Source organism: Cornus florida, unplaced genomic scaffold (genome assembly GCF_030987335.1).
Source record: "Cornus florida cultivar Cherokee Brave unplaced genomic scaffold, ASM3098733v1 CherokeeBrave_3.0.0_Hap2_Chr01, whole genome shotgun sequence".
Classification (NCBI taxonomy): domain Eukaryota; kingdom Viridiplantae; phylum Streptophyta; class Magnoliopsida; order Cornales; family Cornaceae; genus Cornus; species Cornus florida.
This window is the reverse complement of record NW_026775571.1, coordinates 117,406,750-117,430,554: the sequence shown is the minus strand read 5'-3', so window position 1 is coordinate 117,430,554 and position 23,805 is coordinate 117,406,750. Positions and strand designations below refer to the sequence as shown.

At 37.1% G+C, this 23,805-nt stretch overlaps 1 long non-coding RNA gene across 1 annotated transcript; it reads right to left on the bottom strand.

Moving 5' to 3' along the window:
* Positions 1–19,316: 19,316 nt before the first annotated feature.
* Positions 19,317–20,828, bottom strand: LOC132269814 (uncharacterized). Its single transcript, XR_009469546.1, has 2 exons — positions 20,379–20,828; positions 19,317–19,553 (listed from the first exon to the last, which is right to left on the bottom strand). It is a non-coding gene; the product is annotated as an uncharacterized LOC132269814 (long non-coding RNA).
* Positions 20,829–23,805: the final 2,977 nt, after the last annotated feature.

Below are 23,805 nucleotides of genomic sequence, written 5' to 3'. Positions count from 1 at the left end.
CCTAATGTGCTGAATTGATTGTTTTTTTTCCCGAAATAATATAATGCGCAATGCAGAAGGAAGGTATAGTTGCATATGGATCCAAGATGTACTTGGATTGCACCTATTGCGTAGCTGAGATGATTATGGACCGTTAGGCCAATGGGGAATACGTTATTCTGTCCGGTGCAACTCCGTATTTTCGGCTAGAGGATGAGGTATAAACACTATCAATATTATTTCATCATAGCATCCCTTGATTGTGTTGGGAAACGTGCAAGTTTTTAAAACTTTTGAGGGATTTGCAATCACGGATCTTGATTCATCACACAGAGACAAGTTTTATGCAAAGATAAATAAAAGATGATGCATAATTCAATAAACAGATTGAATATTTACATCAAAGGTCTGAGTAAACCTTTTGAACTTTCCTCTAAAGTGAATATTCTCATTTATTGTAGATCCCTTTAGCAAGATCCTTTCTCCTTCCGTTCGATTATTATCTTCCCTTTAGGAATCACCAATATGCCTTGATAAATGACCTTGGAATTTAGGCTGGTGGTAGCCTCCTCTAGAAGAGAAAACAAAACCCTAAAATCTAGAGAGAGAAAGTGTATTTCTTTTTCTTGTTCTCCAAGTCACACCTAAAATATACATGAACTCATGTATATATAGGCAAAATAAAAATAAGAATAAGGAAACAATAAATCATTCTCCATCTCTAATTCAACTTTCTCAATCCTAACATGACTCCAATATCAACTTGGGCTATTGGTGAGAATCCTTTTGGGCTTACTATTTTCTTGGCTCCTATAAATTAATAATTGGTCCGGTCCATTAAACCATGGACCCAATTCAATTAATTCATAAATTAATTTCTACTCCACTCAAAGAAATTAATTGCACTCCAATTAAATAGTAAATAACCTCTAAGTCAATGTTACACTTTGACCCCTCTGTGCTTAATTATTTATCGGATAATTAAAGTCATCAATCCGACAACATAATTAATATAATTATTTTGTTAACTTTGATTATTTCCGGCTCGATCACAATAAAATATTTATTTGACAAAAAATAATAATAATTTATTAAATAAATATATATAGAAAACATTTGTCTAAAACATACGATGGCCTTCGAATTTAATTTGTGATCAACCATAATCAAAACAAAATAAATACAAATAGCACTGATGCAAATATTGAGAATATAGACCTCTAATTATTAATTACATAACTACCCAAAGTGTCGATCTAAGGATCCCGAGGTATCCGCCGAACAAATCAAAGTAATTATTAATTAATAAAAGAGTCTATACTTCTCTTATGCTTGAGAGTCAAAAGCCATGACTGTGATAGAGAGCAATTGCATACGACAGCTCTCGCAATATATCTCAATCTATCGTGGACTCGGTTTAAGTCTTAACTAATTAAATGTCCATCCATAATTACCGACTTTAAACCATTTATGATTACTAATTTATATTATAGTAGTAATTGCCATTACATACATATATAAATATATTTTGTAATCAAGCAGACACCATCAATTCCATAAAGAATCGAAAAATAATACATTCCATTCACCAATTGTATAATGCTTTAATAATAATATCCAAATAAGAAACCATGACTTTTACAATCCAAAATTAGAATTTGCTATGCTAGGGCACACATATCCTAACAGCTCCCACTTGCACTTATAGCAAATTCAAATCACATCTAACTCCCATGTTCTCCATATGACGATCAAACATCTTGATCGGTAAAGCCTTTGTGAATGGATCAGCAAGGTTATGTTCCGATGCAATCTTAGCCACAAGTATATCTCCTCGCTTTACTATATCACGAACCATATGATGTTTCCTCTGAATGTGTCTTGTTCCTTTATGAAATTTGGGGTCCTTGGTTTGGGCTATAGCTGCACTATTGTCGCAATGAAGCGTTATAGGCCGATCTATGTGCTCCACAACCTCCAGTTCAATTAGAAAGTTTCTCAACCAAACAGCTTCTTTTGCTGCCTCAGAGGCCGCAATGTATTCTGCTTCCATGGTTGAGTTAGCAGTACAACCCTGCTTGACACTCTTCCAACTAACTGCCTCTCCATTGAACTTGAACACATATCCAGATGTAGATCTCCTGGCATCAGGATCTGATTGAAAATCAGAATCCGTATATCCGACTGGAACCAGATCATCACCTCCATAAATGAGCATTAGATTCTTAGTTCTTCTAAGGTATTTTAAGATATTCTTCACAGCTGACCAATGATCAAGTCCAGGATTGGACTAATATCTACTGACAATCCCTACAGAGTAGCAGATGTCCGGTCTGGTACAGACCATGGCATACATGAGATTACCAATTGCCGAAGCGTATGGTACCCGCCTCATTTGCTCAATTTCCTTATCAGTCTTGGGAGACTGGTCATTAGAAAGAGCCAACCCATGTCTAAATGGCAAAAACCCTTTCTTAGAGTTTTCCATTCCAAACCTGATCAGAACTTTGTCAATGTAAGACTCTTGAGACAAGCCTATTTTCTTTTTAACCTGATCTCGCTTAAGCTTGATCCCAAGAATATAGCTTACTTCTCCAAGATCTTTCATCTCAAATTTATTGAACAACCACCTTTTAACTGATGACAATGCTTCTACATCATTACCAATGAGCAAGATGTCATCAACATATAAAACGAGAATCATGATGACATTACCCTGTTTTTTCTTGTAAACGCAAGGTTCAAACACGTTTTGTTCAAAGCCAAATAATTTGACTGCCTGATCAAAACAAATGTTCCATGCGCGTGAAGCTTGCTTAAGTCCATAAATAGACCTATTCAACTTACATACACAGTCCTCACGACCTTTAACTACGAAATCGTCTGGTTGCCTCATGTAGATGTCTTGTTCAAGATGGCCATTTAAAAATGCCGTCTTAACATCCATCTGCCATATCTCATAGTCATAATAAGCACTAATGGCCAAAAGAATGCGAATAGATTTAAACATTGCAACTGGTGAGAATGTATCCTCATAATCAATACCTTCACGTTGAGTGAAGCCTTTAGCAACCAGTCTAGCTTTGAATGTCTCAACATTCCCATCCATTCCTCTCTTTCGTTTGTAGATCCACTTACAACCAATGGGCTGAACCCCACTAGGAAGTTCTACAATATCCCAGACTTTGTTAGAATACATCAATTCCAACTCTGATCTCATGGCATCTTTCCAACGATTCGCATCTATATCGGTCAACGCTTCCGCATAGCTTATTGGGTCCGACTCATGCTTATCGGGGACGGCCTCATAGACCTCACCCAAAAGTGTGAGTTTTTCAGGTTGGATGATAGTCCTCCCACTACGCCGAAGGACCGGTGCAGGAATCGATGTACTAGATGATGGTAATTCAACAGGGACTTCTTGTGTCTCATCATTCTCAGTATTTATATTAGGTGTGTCCACAGGGGGTATATCTGACGTGCCAACCATCTCCTCTAACACTATCTGGTTACTAGGTCTGTAGTTCATAATATAATTCTCCTCCAGGTAAACAGCATGAGTGCTGACAATAACCTTATTGTCCCTGGGATCATAAAATAATCCACCTCTAGTGCCCTCAGGATAGCCAACAAACAAGCATGCATCTGATCTTGCTTCCAACTTGTCTGCCTGTTTCTTTCGTACGTGTGCTGGACACCCCCATATATGCATATGATTTAAACTAGGTTTTTGTCCAAACCACAGCTCATATGGCGTTCCTAAAATAGACTTGGATGGAACACAGTTCAAAATATACATCGCTGATTCTAAGGCTAATCCCCAAAATGATAGAGGTAATGTAGCAAAACTCATCATAGATCTAACCATGTTAAGTAAAGTTCTGTTTCTCCTTTCTGCCACTCCATTCTGTTGAGGGCAGTCAGGTGTGGATAACTGGTGCACAATACCCTCATTGACCATATGATCCTTGAACTCCCCCAAGAGGTATTCACCTCCTCGATCAGATCGAAGTGTTTTGATAAGTTTACCTAATCTACGCTCCACTTCCGCCTGAAACTCACGGAATTTTCCATAAGCTTCTGACTTGTGTCGCATTAGGTAAATATATCCAAAACGTGAATGATTCAATGAAAGTGATGAAGTACTCAAACCCTCCTCTCGCTTGGGTGTTCATGGGACCACACACGTCTGTGTGCACCAACTCTAATTGTTTTTTGGCTCTATATCCTTTGGCTGAGTAAGCCCTTCGAGTCATCTTTCCTTTAATACATGATTCACAAGTTGGCATAGGCTCCTCTGCCTCACAAAGTAATAGACCTTCTTTAACAAACCTTTGAATCCTATTTTGATTGATGTGACCCAATCGTAGATGCCAATGATACAATGAGTTTGGAGAAACTGCTTTTCTTTTAACATTCAATCTAGATGAAGTTGCATTTAATTCATAATTTTGCATTTGATATGAGCTAAGAGTTAAAACATACAGATTATCTTTCAATGCACCAGAAGTTATAACACAACCATTTAATTTAATTAAAACATTTTTTTCAAAAGTAAAAATATAATTTTTGCAAACCAACGAAAAAACTGAAATTAAATTGTGCCTAACATTTGGCGCATAAAGACAATCTTCTAAAATAAGACTCCTCCCACTATCAAACTGCATATGAACCACTTCCACTGCTTTAGCTTCCACCTTGGCATTAGATCCCATATGCAAGTATATCTCTCCTTCATTGAGGCTTCTGGACTCCTGGAATCCCTGCAATGAATTACAAATATGATTAGTGGCTCCAGAATCTATGCACCAAGAATCTATAGATTCAACCACATTACATGCCTCAACAATGAATATACCTTTTCCTTTGCCTTGTGTGCGAAGTATTGGGCAGTTAGGTTTCCAGTGACCCGGTTGACCGCAATGGAAGCAATTTCCTTCGCCTTCAACCCGCACTTTCTTCTTTCCCTTATCCTTTTGGATTACTTTGTTTGGCACAACCACAGTTTTGGCACCATCCTTCTTCTTTTTCTTGCCCCTCCTCTTGGGCCTAGAAGTGGATGGTCCAGCAGACTGAGTGTAGTTGATAGATGCACCCTTACTTTTGTTTATCCCTTCAAAGGTTACCAACTCATTCAATAGTTCAGCGAGTGTGTACTCAAGCTTATTCATATAATAATTAACCCTAAAAGAGTTAAATGAGTCTGGCAATGAAGCGATAATCATGTCAACCTGAAGTTCACCATCCAAGTTGCATCCAAGGATCTCCAGTTCATTTAAAAAACCAATCATTTTTAAAGCATGTTCCCGAACTGAAGTACCTTGGACCATCTTAATGGTCATCAAATTTGTCATAGTATTTTGGCGTGCGCTCTTACCAATTTGCCCAAACATTTCCTTAAGGTTAAGCATGATGTCTGCAGAAGTGAGATATTGAAGATGTTGACTTTGGAGTACATTCGAGAGTGAAGCAAGAATGTAGCACCTTGTCATCTCATTTGCTTTATTCCATTTCTTAAATACTTCATGCTCCTCAGGAGGATCCTCAGGCAAAGGTGGAGAATGTCTAGGAGTAGTAAGCACATAATTTAACCCCTCATATGTGAGTACAATATCTAGTTGCCTTTTCCAATCGATATAATTAGGTCCAGTTAAAAAATTAATTTCTTTTAGTATGTTTGCAAGTGGACTGAATGGACTAGTCATGATAAATCTGAAAATAAAAGCATTCATACAATAAATAAAGTGAATAATAATAATCATGCAAGTATAAAATAATTAATTAATTGTGGGTCCCTTAACCACATTGCATGAAAAATCGGACAATCAATATGCCAATAACTTATCCGATTGGCGGAATTCATTATTGCTTATTGAGGAGAACAACTCATTATTTCCATATCTCTTTAGACAATGCCTTATCTATATATGAAATAATTCCCGATTAGATTTAGCCTTTCTAAAATCACCTATTATAGACCACTCCGTTGGGGAGCTAATACTATTGATTTTAGATTGAGTGTATAACATAATTAATGCTCCAACGGAAAAACAAATATTAAATATATTGTCATTAATAGCTTAGACTCTTTAAATCATGCGTAGGGTCTTATTTTTAAAGATTTAACTATAATGGTAATTTAATAAATATATTTTTGTGAGACAACCATTCTTGTAATCTAGACTCTTTAAATCATGCGTGGAGCCTTATTTTTAAAGATCTAATCATAATGGTTATAATTACGAAGGCCATGGGGTAATGTATAAAAAATCCCCGCTCCCACTCAATTTTTAATAATATAAAATTAGGGTTTTCAATTCATGATTTAATGCATGCAAAACGCCTTGATTTTAATCCAATTAAATTTAGAAAATATATGAATTTTAAATGATTCACTAATCTTTAATTTGAGGCAAAAAATAATTTACAAAAATAATTTTTCTGTTTCCCAATAAATGCTCTCAAATTAATTAGCAATCTGATCCAATTTATCTTCATAATTTAATTAATATAAATTAAGCCATTTAATTAAAAATCATGGATCCAATGCATGAATAATTATAATAAGCATTAAATTATTCCATGCATCAAATAATTGACAGAAGCAATATAAATGGCCAATGGATTCAGCTTTTAACATTTAAAAACTATTCTTGTTGTACGGGCGTCCTTCAACTGTCTGTAAACACCCATAGGAAGCTTGTACGCGTCAGGAGAAGCAAATCGCTGCTTGGAACGAGCCCGGAGAACCCCACACGCACTGGCACGCGCCTAGGGCAGGCTGCAAGACTCAGCACGTGCACCCACGCGCCCCCACGCGCCGGCACGCGCTTGGGGCTCGTGGGACGAGCTCTCACGCGCTCCCACGCACCTGGGGCGCGTGGGACGCGCCTCCACGCGCCTTCACGCGCGTGGAAGGCAAGCTGCCTTGGCTGGCGTGTGCAATGCACGCGCCAGCATGTGTATTCTCCTGGCCCGTGTGGAACACGCGCCAGACTCACCATATTGATGCCACACCTGATCCGGGCCTCCTCCGACGCCCCTTCTCGCCGCCGGCGAAGCTCCGGCCACCGGAAAAACGCCGAAAAAATTCCAAAAAATCCCAGACTATTAAATTAAGCCTCAAAAAATTCCCGAAAAATTCGGAAAAATTCTAGAAAATTATTGAAGCATAATTTAACCCTTTCAGACCCTCTTGAAGCTTCATAGCATCCTTTGATGAATATTACATGGCTTTAATAAATACTTACAATTTGAAATATAATGGAAAAATTAAATTACATCATTGAATTTTCAAACGGCTAAAATAAAGCCTTAATTACATTCATCCAAGAATAAAATTACATTTTATATACCTATAAGCTTCATTCATGGCCCAAACACACATCATCATCCATTCACAATTATACATACATCATCATGTATTAATATATATCAACATAATAAATCATACATCAACATATATCAATAATTTTATATATGTATATACGATTTGGATCCATGAATATGATTTTTATAAACACATGTTCTCTAGTAATGAATCAAACCATGTGCTCTGATACCACTGTTAGGAAACGTGCAAGTTTTTAAAACTTTTGAGAGATTTGCAATCACGGATCTTGATTCATCACACAGAGACAAGTTTTATGCAAAGATAAATAAAAAATGATGCATAATTTAATAAACAGATTGAATACTTACATCAAAGGTCTGAGTAAACCTTTTGAACTTTCCTCTAAAGTAAATGTTCTCACTTATTGTAGATCCCTTTAGCAAGATCCTTTCTCCTTCCGTTCGATTATTATCTTCCCTTTAGGAATCACCAATATGCATTGATGAATGACCTTGGAATCTAGGCTGGTGGTAGCCTCCTCTAGAAGAGAAAACAAAACCCTAAAATCTAGAGAGAGAAAGTGTATTCCTTTTTCTTGTTCTCCAAGTCACACCTAAAATATACATGAACTCATATATATATAGGCAAAATAAAAATAAGAATAAGGAAACAATAAATCATTCTCCATCTCTAATTCAACTTTCTCAATCCTAACATGACTCCAATATCAACTTGGGCTATTGGTGAGAATCCTTTTGGGCTTACTATTTTCTTGGCTCCTATAAATTAATAATTGGTCCAGTCCATTAAACCATGGACCCAATTCAATTAATTCATAAATTAATTTCTACTCCACTCAAAGAAATTAATTGCACTCCAATTAAATAGTAAATAACCTCTAAGTCAATGTTGCACTTTGACCCCTCTGTGCTTAATTATTTATCGAATAATTAAAGTCATCAATCCGACAACATAATTAATATAATTATTTTGTTACCTTTGATTATTTCCGGCTCGATCACAATAAAATATTTATTTGACAAAAAATAATAATAATTTATTAAATAAATATATATAGAAAACATTTGTCTAAAACATACGATGGCCTTCGAATTTAATTTATGATCAACCATAATCAAAACAAAATAAATACAAATAGCACTGATACAAATATTGAGAATATAGACCTCTAATTATTAATTACATAACTACCCAAAGTGTCGATCTAAGGATCCCGAGGTATCCGCCGAACAAATCAAAGTAATTATTAATTAATAAAAGAGTCTATACTTCTCTCATGCTTGAGAGTCAAAAGCCATGACTGTGATAAAGAGCAATTGCATACGACATCTCTCGCAATATATCTCAATCTATCGTGGACTCGGTTTAAGTCTTAACTAATTAAATGTCCATCCATAATTACCGACTTTAAACCATTTATGATTACTAATTTATATCATAGTATTAATTGTCATTACATACATATATAAATATATTTTGTAATCAAGCAGACACCATCAATTCCATAAAGAATCGAAAAATAATACATTCCATTCACCAATTGTATAATGCTTTAATAATAATATCCAAATAAGAAATCATGACTTTTATAATCCAAAATTAGAATTTTCTATGTTAGGGCACAAATATCCTAACAGATTGTATATACTCGTTTACCATAAACATTATAGTATATAGATTCAATGATAGAAAAGGCAAGTATGTAATTGAGTAACATCGATGACTACCTAATAATTGTCAAATTGTTTCTTATCTTTGCATTGGGCGGTAGGTGCAGACCTAATGAACTATTTATTGCACAACTGTACATTACTATTTTTTGTTATAAAAAAGTAACTAATCTTCCAATCTTGTAAAAAACAACAATTTTTTCATGATTAATCTCCGATCATTGAATGTTTCATGTAACGAACAAAATGATCCAGTTTCTTTTACTTCTGTTCAACCCACTTATTTTTCATTAAATTGCAGCATCTGATGCAAAAGGATTAACACCCACCTAGTCTTGATGCAACAGAGTTCTTGAACTGCTAACTGATTAGCTCCTGGAAAATCTATAATGTCGAATGCTATAGCTAATGAACAGAATGTTGAATTTTGTTTATTTGTTTAATTTCCACTAAATCAAAGTATTTAACATTTTGCTCATATAATTTATTTCTGTATACCATGAAAGTCTATATAGGCATAAGGTAGTGTAGAATTCAAATTCGGTTCGATTTAGGCTTTGATTCAAATGGATCAAATTAATTATGCAGGATAGGTAATCGACCTGTTTTAATTGAAGCAAACTAAATCATGCAACTGCATCTGGTTGGTCGATCCTTGTTCCACTTGACCCATCTAGTTGACCCAGCTTGCTTAAACTTGCTTCTTTATTCAATGTATTTTTTGCTTTCTGGTGAAAGAGCTCTGGTAGTTTATTAAACCTTTTAGAGTTTAAATAAATTATAAATATATTTTATGTATTAATATTTTGATGTTAGAGATTTCTTTGCTCAATCTTAAGAGAGAAAAGAGAAACATGTTGAAATCCTTTGTTTCCACTTATTTATTTTCACAAGGGGATTCTTTCGAAGAAATGGTTATACCTTTGAGGCAAGTATTTGACTTGTAGAGTTACCGAGTCTAGTTCAAATCTGTTTGCTTTTTCATGTTTTCTTATATTTTGTAGTCAAGGGTATTCTCATTATTTCTATTTTTTTGGGGTGGTGCAAAGATCTAATTAATTTTCATTTGATTAGGTCACTGTATGGTGTCTTTAGAATAGTCTTAATGGTCAAATTTTGTTTTCTGGAATCTTTGTCCTAATAGAAGTAGTAGGACTACGGTAGACTATGAATATGTGTGTGATTTCTCTATTTTATTATGAATTAAAGTTGTAAGAATGTGATTATCCGGCATTTTATGTTTTCAACCTTATCTTAAGGGTTGAGTGTAAAGGAATTCTCCATGAAATTTCTTCTTCTGCTTACCCTTTCACCTTTAATTTGACTCTTAACAGTGAAATATTTGCTGTCTAACATTTCTAGCTACTATATGTTTTATAATATTCTTGCAACTATATGTTTTAGTCCCAACCATAAACCTTTTCTATACCAAGCAATTTCTAGCCCCTTTTGATTAACAAGCCGTACAACTTTTCTTATACCTTTTTCAACCATAAGTACAATATTTCCTCAACTAAGCCGCTAAGCCTATGATTAATTCAGTCTTAGGCTGCATTATCCAGAGTGTAATAGTTCTGCTCTATGCTAACATTGTTTTACAGTGGTCTGCAGCCAGCAAATACTGACTCCTTCCCCTCTCCCCTCCTACCCCCACCCCCTCCCCTTCTCCTTCTCTCTAGTGTTAAGGATAAGCATTCAATTTAAATAAAAGTCTTTTTTACCCTTTTTTTAAAGTTCCTGTTAGTACAGAATCCTAATAAAATTTTAATTATTTTGGATGCAGAAATTGGAATGTCCTCCTAAAGTTAGGACGACTTACTACTGCACTCGTAATGGTATGTATCACTGAGATTTTTATTTTTATTTTTATTTTTAATTACAATTCAACAGTGGCAGAGATGTTTTCTTTATCTAATACACACACAAAACCACACATTTTCTTTATAATTATGAATGTCTTTTTATGTGAACCTCTTGCATAATACATCAGCTTCAGGCCTCTAAGTTGATGAAAACATTAACTCTTAACTCTCTGCAACAGATGGGCAGGTAATGTGAGATATGTCATTGAACACATCTGCTCAATGATTCTTGGCCATTTGTTTGTATGACATTGTCTGGCCGGCCAGTTAAGGAGATCGAATGATTATTGAAACCAATTGGACAGTGGAAAACCTAATTTTGAGTTATAGTGTGGTTTTAGTGTAATGTTGTTAGTTCTTGTTCTTTTTTTTAATTATTGTTTGTGTTTGAAGATTTTGGAAAATGTGTTCATTGCACAAGTATTTTATAACTTTACCTTAATATGGAATGAAGCATTCACATTAATCTTGATATAAAGCTGCACTGAATTTCCTTAAAAATGTTTGGGGGCAAGGATTTGGTAGATTTCTGATAAAACTTAGTCGATTTCCTGTAAAAACCATGCATTTTTACCCTTAATTCTATAATTTTTTCTGTTTTCAACTTTAAATCCATCAGCGAGTCCTAATGTGAAGATATATTGCTGTATTAGTTCTATCGGTATTCAGATATTAGTTACAATTTTCTTATCACACATCTTTAATTTTTTATTTTTTATTTTTTAATTGTTGCGATTCTGTTTGGATATTATTATACTGAGGTTTAAGTATCTTAAATTGTTTGTTCACTGTTGTTGCTTTATTAAAGTCTTTCACATCAAGCTATATTTGGTGTGAGGAACATGCTACTTATCCTAAAAAGAAAAAAGAAAAAGAAAGAAGAATGCAGACATGCTGAGCTTAGTTTGCTGCATTTGGCATGTTATTCTCCTTATGCAAAGTCTGCAAGAAGTCTTTACAATTTTTAAATTTAATACAGCAACTTTGTAACAAGGATTTTTTTGGAGAAATTGAGAAATATAAAAGATGGTTGTACCCTGGTATGATAGCCGATAACTAAGCCAAATTGCTTTTGATGTCTATGTTTTTATTTATTACATCTTGAGAAAATTTTGGGTGGGTTTTTTGTTTTCCTTAATTTTTAGGTCTAATTTGGGGGTTTCAATTTGATGGACTAGTGTTGTTGACCACAACGTTTAGTGCGCTAATTGGCTTTAGTGATTGATAAGGAAAGATATACTCCCTCCCTCTCATAATTTTTTTTCATTTTTAGGATTCCAATTCTTTAAGAGGACATGCATTGATTGTCCACTTTGAAAATTCCGAAATTAACCATTTGAAGTTTAAAAGTTCGTGCAATCATGCAAAAAAAAAAAAAATTGCATGAACATTCCATTATAGGACATTGTTGTAAAATTAGTATTAGAAGTTCATTAAAATATTATGTAACGACCCAAAACTAATACTTTTTAAACAAAAAAAATTCGGCATGACCTTCCCTAAAAATAGGCCTATCACAACCTGTTTAATTGCATTTTTTTAACCTGTCATGGCTTAAATTCCGAATTCACAACAACAAAAGATAATGATACAACCAACTAATCTAGACAATGCTTCAAATTAGGATTATCCATCCATTCATCAACAAGTTGCATACTATCAAATCCCCATCCAAAACATCATCAATACTTTAGTTATATTACATGACAAAGTTCCACAAAATAATTATACATCTTTGCACTTCTAGTGTTTTACAAAATAATGGGGAATATACAAAGATACAAAAGTGGACTTCTAACGCCGTTCAAGCTTGAGGTGGGTTGTCATCCACCAGTTCCTTTCTAAGACCTGAAAAAAATATATATAAATATAGGAGTGAGCATATAGCTCAGCAAGTGACACTTAAGACACAATTCTTGTATCCTAGTGAATCCAAATAAAGCATAGGCCAATGAGAGATTGGGAACATGCATTGAAGGGAAAAAATAATTACAAGTACAAGTCAAATTCAATCACATACAAATGCAAATGGAGTGAGATGCAATGCATGCTAAAGTCACTCCCCATTTTCATTCTCAAAACCATCACGTTCAAAGTTAATGTAACCCCCTTTGGTAACCCCGTCGCGACGAGAGGAGGATTGGCTACCGTCCCTAGGCCCTTGGTGACCCCGTGGCGCCGTCGAGGGGCCCGAATAGCTCAACCACGCTAGGGTACTCTCCTTAGTCCTCCCTAGGCTACATTAACCTCCGGCCCGTTGGTAACCCCGCAGCGACCGGGTTTGTCAAAACTAATTTTTTTCCAAAACATTCATTCCCAAATCCCCATTTTCATTTCAAGACAACCACTTCCCTTTTTCATGCAACCCAATGAGATATAGGCTCATGTCATGATCTCAATATAATGACAAATGGGAACTTAGCACAATAATAAATAAGCATGTTCTCATGGCATCATTATAGCATGTTAGTAACCTTAAAAAAAAAAAAAAATGTAAACAACCATCACATAGACATACTTTTCATTCAACTATGTTATACACATTTACATAACTAGCATGTTGTCAATTAAATCATTTTAATCAAAATCAACAACAATTAAATATGCTATAACACACATAGAGGAGCATGATTCATTATAGAGCAAGATTCCATGGCTTAAGATGTCCCTACCTCACAATCCAAGCCGAAATCCCTAGAATAGGTCCTCCAAATTCGAGCTCCAAGGAAGACTCAAAACTGAAAATTGATAGTATGGATGCGTAGAGCTCGCTACAAGCTTCGTTTCGCCTCAAACGGTTCCTAAATCCGATGAAAGATGATTGAGTAATCAAACCTCAAAGTTTTTGTCTCCAAAATGAAAGAAAAAGAGAAGGAACCGAGAGGGAGAGAGAGCATACGGGAAAGAGAAAGAAAATGAGAAAGAAAAGAAGATTTCTTGGCCAAATAAGTTAGTGGTGGGCCCCACTTGAAATTATTTTCCTTTTCTCTTTATTTTTTTGTCTCTAATTACACCACAAATACACAATTGCACCATACAAATGCTACATCACCACATAAATTAAAATGTAGGAAATGTAACTGGACCCAACCACAAACCCGGATGGTAAAGTGAAAAGACGAAAATGCTCTTGCATTAACGAATTTTCAGAAAATTCTAAAATGCTAAAAATTAGAATTATCACAATCGCCCCAACTTATAAGGATTTCGTCCCCGAAATCAAGACATACCTGAGGAAGAAAACAACGCTGGGTACTTGGACCGAACCTCCTGTTCGAGCTCCCAAGTAGCCTCCTCGACTCCGTGGTGTCTCCAAAGGACTTTCACCATTGGTATCGTCTTGTTCCTCAACACCTTCTGCTGAGTGTTAAGGATCTGAACTGGTCCTTCCTCGTAGGAAACATTCTCATCAATATCCACATCAACCCAACTCAAAATGTGAGATGGATCCGGCTCGTACTTTCGTAACATCGATACATGAAAGACATTGTGAACTCTATCCATCTGTGCTGGTAAAGCAAGTCTGTAGGCAACCTCTCCTACCCGATCCAAAATCTCGAATGGTCCAATAAATCGTGGCGATAACTTGCCACTCTTCCCAAATCTCATCAACCCCTTCCGTGGAGAAACCCGTAGAAAAACGTGGTCTCCCACCTCAAAGGATAACGGTCGTCTCCGCTTATCCGCATAGCTCTTCTGTCGGCTCTGAGCTGTAAGTAACCTCTGTCTTATCAACTTAATCTTCTCAGTAGTCTCGAGTACAATGTCTGGTCCTAAGACGGCTGTCTCGCCTACCTCAGTCCAACAAACAGGAGACCTACAAGGTCTACCATACAACGCCTCAAATGGAGCCATCTGGATGCTCACCTGATAACTGTTGTTGTAGGCAAACTCAATAAGTGGAAGGTGATCCTCTCAACTACCTCCCAAATCAAGTACACATGCCCGAAGCATATCCTCCAAAATTTGGATAGCACGTTCTGACTGACCGTCTGTCTGTGGATGGAATGTCGTACTAAGATGCAACGTTGAACCAAACGTTGCTTGAAGTCCTTCCCAGAACTTCGAAGTGAACTTAGCATCCCTATCTGACACAATGGTTACAGGGACTCCATGTAACCTTACAATCTCTTTCACATAAAATACACCAAGCTTCTCTGCATCGTCTGTTGCCTTAATAGGCAAAAAGTGAGTCGTCTTGGTCAATCTGTCAATGATGACCCATACGAACTCATTGCCCCTTCGTGACCTTGGAAAACCTGTCACAAAATCCATAGCGATATGCTCCCATTTCTATTGCGCTACAGGTAATGGTTGCAACAAACCTGCTGGCCTCTGATGCTCGGCCTTCACCTGTTGACAGGTAAGGCATCTAGCCACAAACTGTGCAACATCATTCTTCATCCCGCTCCACCAATACTGACGTCTCAAATTGTGATACATTTTAGTACCACCTGGATGAACTGCAAAACGGGAAGTGTGAAACTCCCGTAGGACATCCTCACGACATACTGTGGGAACCACCAACAAACCCCTGAACCGTAGACCCCCATCTGCATGCAAGGCCCAATCTTTCACTGTCTCACCACTAGAGATCAAAGCGTGGATGGCATCTAAGTCCGGGTCCTGTCTCTGTGACTCAATCACTCGTACAACAAGAGTAGGCTGAGCCACAAGACTAAATAAAAATGCCGACTCACTGTAACCATCATCATCAAAACATTGTAATCCCATCTCTGCCAGATCTTCAAGCATCTTCCACTTCCGAATAGCTAAACTGGCCAAAGTTCCATGAGATTTTCGGCTTAAGGCATCAGCTACAACATTTGCCTTGCCCGGATGATACTGCAAATCAAAGTTGTAATCTTCTAAGTACTCAACCCATCGTCTCTGTCTGTTGTTCAAGTCCTTTTGGGAAAAAAGGTACTTGAGACTTTTATGATCCGAGTATACCTCGAATCTCTCACCATACAAATAATGTCTCCAACACTTCAAGGCAAATACAACTGCCGCTAACTCCAGATCATGAGTATGGTAGTTAAGCTCGTGAGTCTTCAACTGTCGAGACCCATAAGCCACTACTCTACCATCCTGCATCAACACACATCCCAACCCGTCACGTGAAGCATCACAATAGATCACATAACCCAAGCCTCGCTCAGGTATCACCAACACTGGAGCTGTAGTCAATCTCGTCTTCAACTCTTGAAAAGATGAATCACAGGCCTCATTCCAAACAAACTTGATCCCTTTCCGGGTCAAACGGGTCATAGGAGCTGCCAAACGGGAGAAATCCTTCACAAATCTCCAATAGTAACCCGCTAAACCAAGAAAACTGCGGATCTCAAACACATTCTTGGGTCGCTCCCAAGTCAAAACTGCTTCAACCTTTGATGAATCAATTGATACTCCACCTTCTGAAACAACATGCCCCAAAAACTTCACCTCCTGTAGCCAAAACTCACATTTCTCGTATTTAGCATACAATCGGTGCTCCCGCAAAATCTATAAAACAATACTCAAATGGACCTCGTGATCTTCCCGAGTCCGTGAGTACACAAGAATGTCATCCACGAAAACTACCACAAGCTGGTCCAAGTAATCGTGAAAGACGCGGTTCATCAAGTCCATGAATGCCGCTGGCGTATTAGTCAAGCCAAAAGGTATAACAAGGAACTCATAGTGTCCATACCGTGTACGGAATGCTGTCTTCGGGATATCCTCATCCCTAACCCGCAACTGATAATAACCAGACTTCAAGTCAATCTTCGAGAAACAACTGGCTCCCCTCAACTGATCAAATAAATCATCTATCCTTGGCAAAGGATACTTGTTCTTGATGGTGGCATGATTCAACTTCCGGTAATCAATGCACAACCTCAAAGATCCATCTTTCTTCTTAGCAAATAAGACCGGTGCGCCCTACGATGACACACTCGGTCGGATGAAACCTTTCATCCTCAAATCATCAAGCTGCCTCTTCAATTCTTCCAATTCAACTGGGGCCATTCGATATGGTGCCATAGAAATCGGCGCGGTACCTGGCATCAAATCAATAGAGAACTCCACTCCTCGGTGTGGAGGCAACTCTGTCAAATCCTCCGGAAACACGTCCAGAAAATCACAAACAACCGCAGGATAATCCTCTTTCCCAACATCATCTTCTTCGGCTATAAGGCTATCCAAGAAGTAATCACCATGACTTCGTCCACGAACTCCATAAAACAATGAAATATGGGAATCACTCCGATCTCCCACGAAAAAGAAACAGTCTCCCTCGGGAGTGCAAACTGTAACCCTTCCTCTGTAACAGTCGACCGTGGCATGAAATGAAGCCAACCAATCCATCCCGAGAATGACATCAAAGCTAGTCATCTCCAGGAGGATAAGGTCAAACACGAAAGTCCGCCCGACTATCAGAATGGGACACTCCCGCACAATTCGGCTCAAAGACAATGAAACCCCAACTGGCGTATCAACACTCAACGCACATTCCAAGAAACTAACTTCCAACCCCGATGCAAGTACAAATGATGATGAAATGAAAGAATGAGATGCACCAAAGTTAAATAAAACACGGGCCCAACAACCAAACACTGGAAATATACCTCGAAGAACTGACGGTCCAGAAGATGCATCGGTCTGTGCTAGTGCAAAAACACATCCCTGTGGTACCTGTGCCTGAGGACTGCCAACCTGAACACCTGACTGCTGCACTGACATAGTAGGAGTATCCCTCCTAACTGACCGTGAAACCTGTGAAGACATGGCAGGCTGTGGTGGTGGCGGTCTGAAACCTGACTGAACTGTAGCCGACTGAGACGGCCTCTATCGTGACCCCCTGCCACTACCTGTGCCTGCTCCTTGGCCTGAACAATCACGAATCAAGTGACCCTGCTGGCCACACCCATAACAAGCCTTCGGAGCTGACGAAACTGAAGACGATCTCATCGGACAACTGGACTTGTAATGCCCAGGCTGCTGACACTGATAATAAACAACTGCACTCCTGTCAGATCCAGCTGGCATGGGAGTGGTAGGAGTAGATCTTGTAGACTGTTGTCCCTGAAACTGAGATGAACCACCCTTATTCTTCTTCCAAGAAGATCCCTCTGAAGATAGCCCTGCACCCCTCTTTTGCTTCCATTGTTCTTTTCTTGCATCTTTTTCTTTATTATCAGCCTCCAACATCAAAGCCCTTTCCACTGCTTCAGAATAAATCTTAATGAACTGTGCCATGATCAACGGCCTCATCCGATCATTAAGACCGGAAACAAACTTCCGAGTCTTATTAGCTTCATCTCTCACCACTTCTGGAGCAAAATGGGAGAGTGAGGTGAACTTGTTCTCATACTCCGCCACTGACATGTTCCCTTGAATAAGATTATGAAACTGGTCTTGTAGCTCCCATCTTTTGGAAAGCGGAAAGTACTTTTCATAGAACAGTTCCTTGAACCTATCCCAGCTATTCTCTTCAATCTTGTACTGGTTGGTGACTGACTTCCACCAAATCTTAACATCCTTAGCAAACTTATACGTAGCTAGGATGATCTTTAGATGATCCTCTGTCACATCCATTGAGGTTAGTTGGGTTTCAACTTGATCCAAGTAGTCATCTGTTACCATTGGATCCGCACTGCCCTCAAACACTACTGGCATCAACTGAGAAAACCCTTTTATGATCTTGAGACGCTTCTGAGCTGGCGTCTCCTCAACTTGAACTGTAGGTTGTGGTGCCGACTGCGACTGAGCAGCAATCGTTGCCCTCACGATATTTTGCAACAAACGATTAAACTCCAGTGCCACAGAACCTTTACCCACTTCTACGGGTACGGGTGTTTCAACATTCTCTCTTTTTGGGGGAACAGCTCTTGGGGGAATCAAGTCCCTAAGAAGCATGTTCTCATCATTTAGCTCCTCCGGATTGGAGCTGGAGCTCTCACAAACATCACCCCTTATTGGCCTAGGGCCAACTTCTCTAGGTTCCTCACGCCGTGACATCGTGCTATAAAACGAGAAAACGATTCAAAAACATGACACTAAGGCTGTGGACGACTCAACAAGAATTGATACCGTACAACACTTAGCATGGAAGACTATGCAAGAAACATTTTAACATAAACAAGTAAGCAGTAAGCACATAGGTAGTTAAGCATGCTCATTTAAGTAAAATATCACGTAGCAAGTAGTCAAGTAAGCAACACAAACAACATTCCATGTGACCCTAAGTAGGCCTCTACCCGTCGTCTTAAAGGTTTTCGAACCTTTGCTCTGATACCAAATTTGTAACGACCCAAAACTAATACTTTTTAAACAAAAAAAATTCGGCATGACCTCCCCTAAAAATAGGCCTATCACAACCTGTTTAATTGCATTTTTTTAACCTGTCATGGCTTAAATTCCGAATTCACGGCAACAAAAGATAATGATATAACCAACTAATCTAGACAATGCTTCAAACTAGGATTATCCATCCATTCATCAACAAGTTGCATATTATCAAATCCCCATCCAAAACATCATCAATACTTTAGTTATATTACATGACAAAGTTCCACAAAATAATTATACATCTTTGCATTTCTAGTGTTTTACAAAATAATGGGGAATATACAAAGATACAAAAGTGGACTTCTAACGCCGTTCAAGCTTGAGGTGGGTTGTCATCCACCAGTTCCTTTCCAAGACCTGAAAAAAATATATATAGATATAGGGGTGAGCATATAGCTCAGCAGGTGACACTTAAGACGCAATTCTTGTGTCCTAGTGAATCCAAATAAAGCATAGGCCAATGGGAGATTGGGGACATGCATTGAAGGGGAAAAATAATTACAAGTACAAGTCAAATTCAATCACACACAAATGCAAATAGAGTGAGATGCAATGCATGCTAAAGTCACTCCCCGTTTTCATTCTCAAAACCATCACGTTCAAAGTTAATGTAACACCCTTTGGTAACCCCGCCGCGACGAGAGGAGGATTGGCTACCGTCCCTAGGCCCTTGGTGACCCCGTGGCGCCATCGAGGGGCCCGAATAGCTCAACCACGCTAGGGTACTCTCCCTAGTCCTCCCTAGGCTACATTAACCTTCGGCCCGTTGGTAACCCCGCAGCGACCGGGTTTGTCAAAACCAATTTTTTTCCAAAACATTCATTCCCAAATCCCCATTTTCATTTCAAGACAACCACTTCCCTTTTTCATGCAACCCAATGAGATGTAGGCTCATGTCATGATTTCAATATAATGACAAATGGGAACTTAGCACAATAATAAATAAGCATGTTCTCATGGCATCATTATAGCATGTTAGTAACCTCAAAAAAAAAAAAAAATGTAAACAACCATCACATAGACATACTTTTTCATTCAACCATGTTATACACATTTACATAACTAGCATGTTGTCAATTAAATCATTTTAATCAAAATCAACAACAATTAAACATGCTATAACACACATAAAGGAGCATGATTCATTATAGAGCAAGATTCCATGGCTTAAGATGTCCCTACCTCACAATCCAAGCCGAAATCCCTAGAATAGGTCCTCCAAATTCGAGCTCCAAGGAAGACTCAAAACTGAAAATTGATAGTATGGATGCGTAGAGCTCGCTACAAGCTTCGTTTCGCCTCAAACGGTTCCTAAATCCGATGAAAGATGATTGAGTAATCAAACCTCAAAGTTTTTGTCTCCAAAATGAAAGAAAAAGAGAAGGAACCGAGAGGGAGAGAGAGCATACGGGAAAGAGAAAGAAAATGAGAAAGAAAAGAAGATTTCTTGGCCAAATAAGTTAGTGGTGGGCCCCACTTGAAATTATTTTCCTTTTCTCTTTATTTTTTTGTCTCTAATTACACCACAAATACACAATTGCACCATACAAATGCTACATCACCACATAAATTAAAATGTAGGAAATGTAACTGGACCCAACCACAAACCCGGATGGTAAAGTGAAAAGACGAAAATGCTCTTGCATTAACGAATTTTCAGAAAATTCTAAAATGCTAAAAATTAGAATTATCACATACTAGTTACCAAAACAAATTAAAAGTGCTTTAGTTGGGAATGGTACTTTATAAAATGTATCACCAAACCCCTAGCTTGCCTTTTATTTACAACAATTTTATAACAACTCTAGTGAGAGCGATTTTTTCGGCAAAACTGCAATGCCAAATGGCCCTTGTTCCTTCTATCTTTATATTTCTTTGTCTGTCTACTCATCCCTTCTTCTAGTCTCACCTCTTCTTCTATCTTCTCATCCCAATTTTTATTTTTTATTTTTTTTCTTCTGGTCTTGCATCACGAATTTTTGGTATGGATGAGGTATTTGATTATCTTCTTGTGTAGTGCTCTATCAGTATAATTTTTATTCTTTCATGTCTTCACTTGTGACCAATATTACATGAACTCTTCAAAAGTATGTAAAATACCAATGTCAGACCCCAATACTCGGATATGGCTATGAAAACGCGTCTAATACTTTTGGTGGACATGCACCTCAAAACGTATCCAATGATTCAATTTTATTATATTATTGGTGAAATGTCTATATTATTATTAATTTAGTTTTTATGTGGTTGTTCGAAAATTTGATGTGTATACATACTACCCACACCCGACAAACGTAGTTGAACTGGGAAAAATAAATTATGAGTGGTATGATGGTTTGGTATTTGTATAATCTTTTGGAAAGCGAGTAACTACTGTGGGCATTAAGCAGAATAAGGAGAGAGATGAGTCTCTAAATTTTGGTGTTTGTCCATGACAGGAAATCTTGATTCTTCTGGAGTTGTGGCTTCTAGCTCTTCTTAGTGTTGCAGCAGCTTGTAGCAACATCATTTGACAAGCAAACACAAGGGTAAAATTTTAGTTGGTTGGATTAGAGTCTTCAGATATTGGCACATAAGACCTTGTTTTTATAATTGTGGGATTTGTGAACTCTTTGAATGTTGAAAATTACATGTGATTAATGCAGCACGCGGTGTGCTTCATACGGTAGAAGTTTTATAGTTGATGGAATTTGACTGTTTAAGCGTGTTAATTAATGGGTTGTTTATCTATATGGTTTGATTGGTAGTATTATTGGATACTCCCTCCATTTCAAATACATGACCGCTAGTTCACAAAGCGGTTATGTATTTTGGGACGAAATGATCACCACAATTTTCAAAACGGTCATGTATTTTGAGACAAAGGGAGTATTATTTATTTACAAGTAGTCGGTTTGCTCAAAATTACTTTATCAATGATGATATTTAGCATGTATGGATCACAAGTCTAGTCATACATTTGGCTTATTGTTGCAAATTCATTCCAGTAGTTCAACAGACTCTATTAATTGAAAGGATAGAAAATCAATGTTGGTTTACTTCTTTTAAATGGAGTGGAATTGGGCAAACAGTTGTGGGCAAACAGTTGCCAGTTCAAAATAGCGAACGTCTGCAATTCGGATTCATTTGAGTTTGCAGATTCGGATTTACTTGAGTTTGTATTATGCAAGTAGTATCCCCGTCTAATGCACAATCATAATTACTCTCTCAAAGGGAGAATAATACATATTTTGAATATGGAAATATACATTTGTTGCGACTGCGACTGTCACAACAAATAGGAAAGTTCTTTCAAGAAATATGTATAATTTCAAAGGCTAATTTTTTCAATAATATCTTTTAACAGACCAAAATGGACGAATAGGAAAAAGGTAAGTAATCAAGGGAAAATTCTCCCACCAATCCGGGCGTGCCAGCTGTACCTTGTGGTCATTACATGGATAAACAAGTGTTGCTCCTATATATATATATATATATATATAAGAATTTCAAGAAAGCAGTATTATAAATTAATTGGTTGTATTGCCGTTCTTCTTCAACTTCTTTTCATTCCCCCTTCTCACCATTTCAAGAATCTATTCTTTTCACTCTTGACTTTCCCACCCGAGATGAGAGAAGAAGGGTTCCCACCCGAGAGTGGTACATGAATATAAAAATATATATCCTTGATTATATATTAAAATCACTATGCTTCAGCTTAGAGGTAACAAACTTATTTCTAATTTTAAAAATATTAAGTTTGCTTTCCAACTAAAATGAATAATAATAATAATGGATTTAACCATTAAACTTTTGAATCTCGATCTTTGACAAGTGACTAAGTGAGGTGAGCTTTATTTACTGGAAAAAAAAAAAAAAAAAAAAAAAAAAAAAAAAAAAAGGAAAAGTGAGGTGAGCTTTGGTTTTAAAGTTCCTTTAGTTTAGCATTTCAATAATTTTTTAATTATTTTGGATGTAGAAATTGGAATATCCTCCTAAAGTTAGGAGGAAATTTTTCTGAACCAATCAAGGCACTGACATTTATTTAATTTCAATTCAACACTGGCAAAGAAGTTCTCTTTATCTAATATATATTATTCCAAGATATCTACTATTGTTTGATTGATGTAGTTTACTGCCGTCTCTAAAGCATGAATGTTATTAATTGATTTTGAAAATCTATTTTATTTTTTAGAGTTCAACTTGATATATCATGTTTTTCTCATTTTCTCCATGATTATGAATTTCTTGTATGTGAACCACTGCAGAAGCCACTTCTTCTTAACATATTTTATCCTTTATGGCAATTCTCTTGACGACGACGACGACCAAAAAAAAAAAAATTACAATTTCTATTATTTTGATAACCCATTACTTTATGGCAATTCTTTTGATGTATATGCTTTTATTTGTTGTATCTTGAGAAAATTTTGTGTGGGATTTCTGTTGACCTGATTTATAAGAAGAGGAGGGAGGAATTTCGAGATAGTTTGGGGATGCAGCTATTTTTGCATAGGTTTTGTTCAGATCTCTTGTTCTGGTTTCCTGCTTAGGATTTTTGCAATTAGTTCTTTCTGGTGGTATGTTAATTTGGTTGTTTTAATGAGCTGATTTATAATTCTAGTGCTTG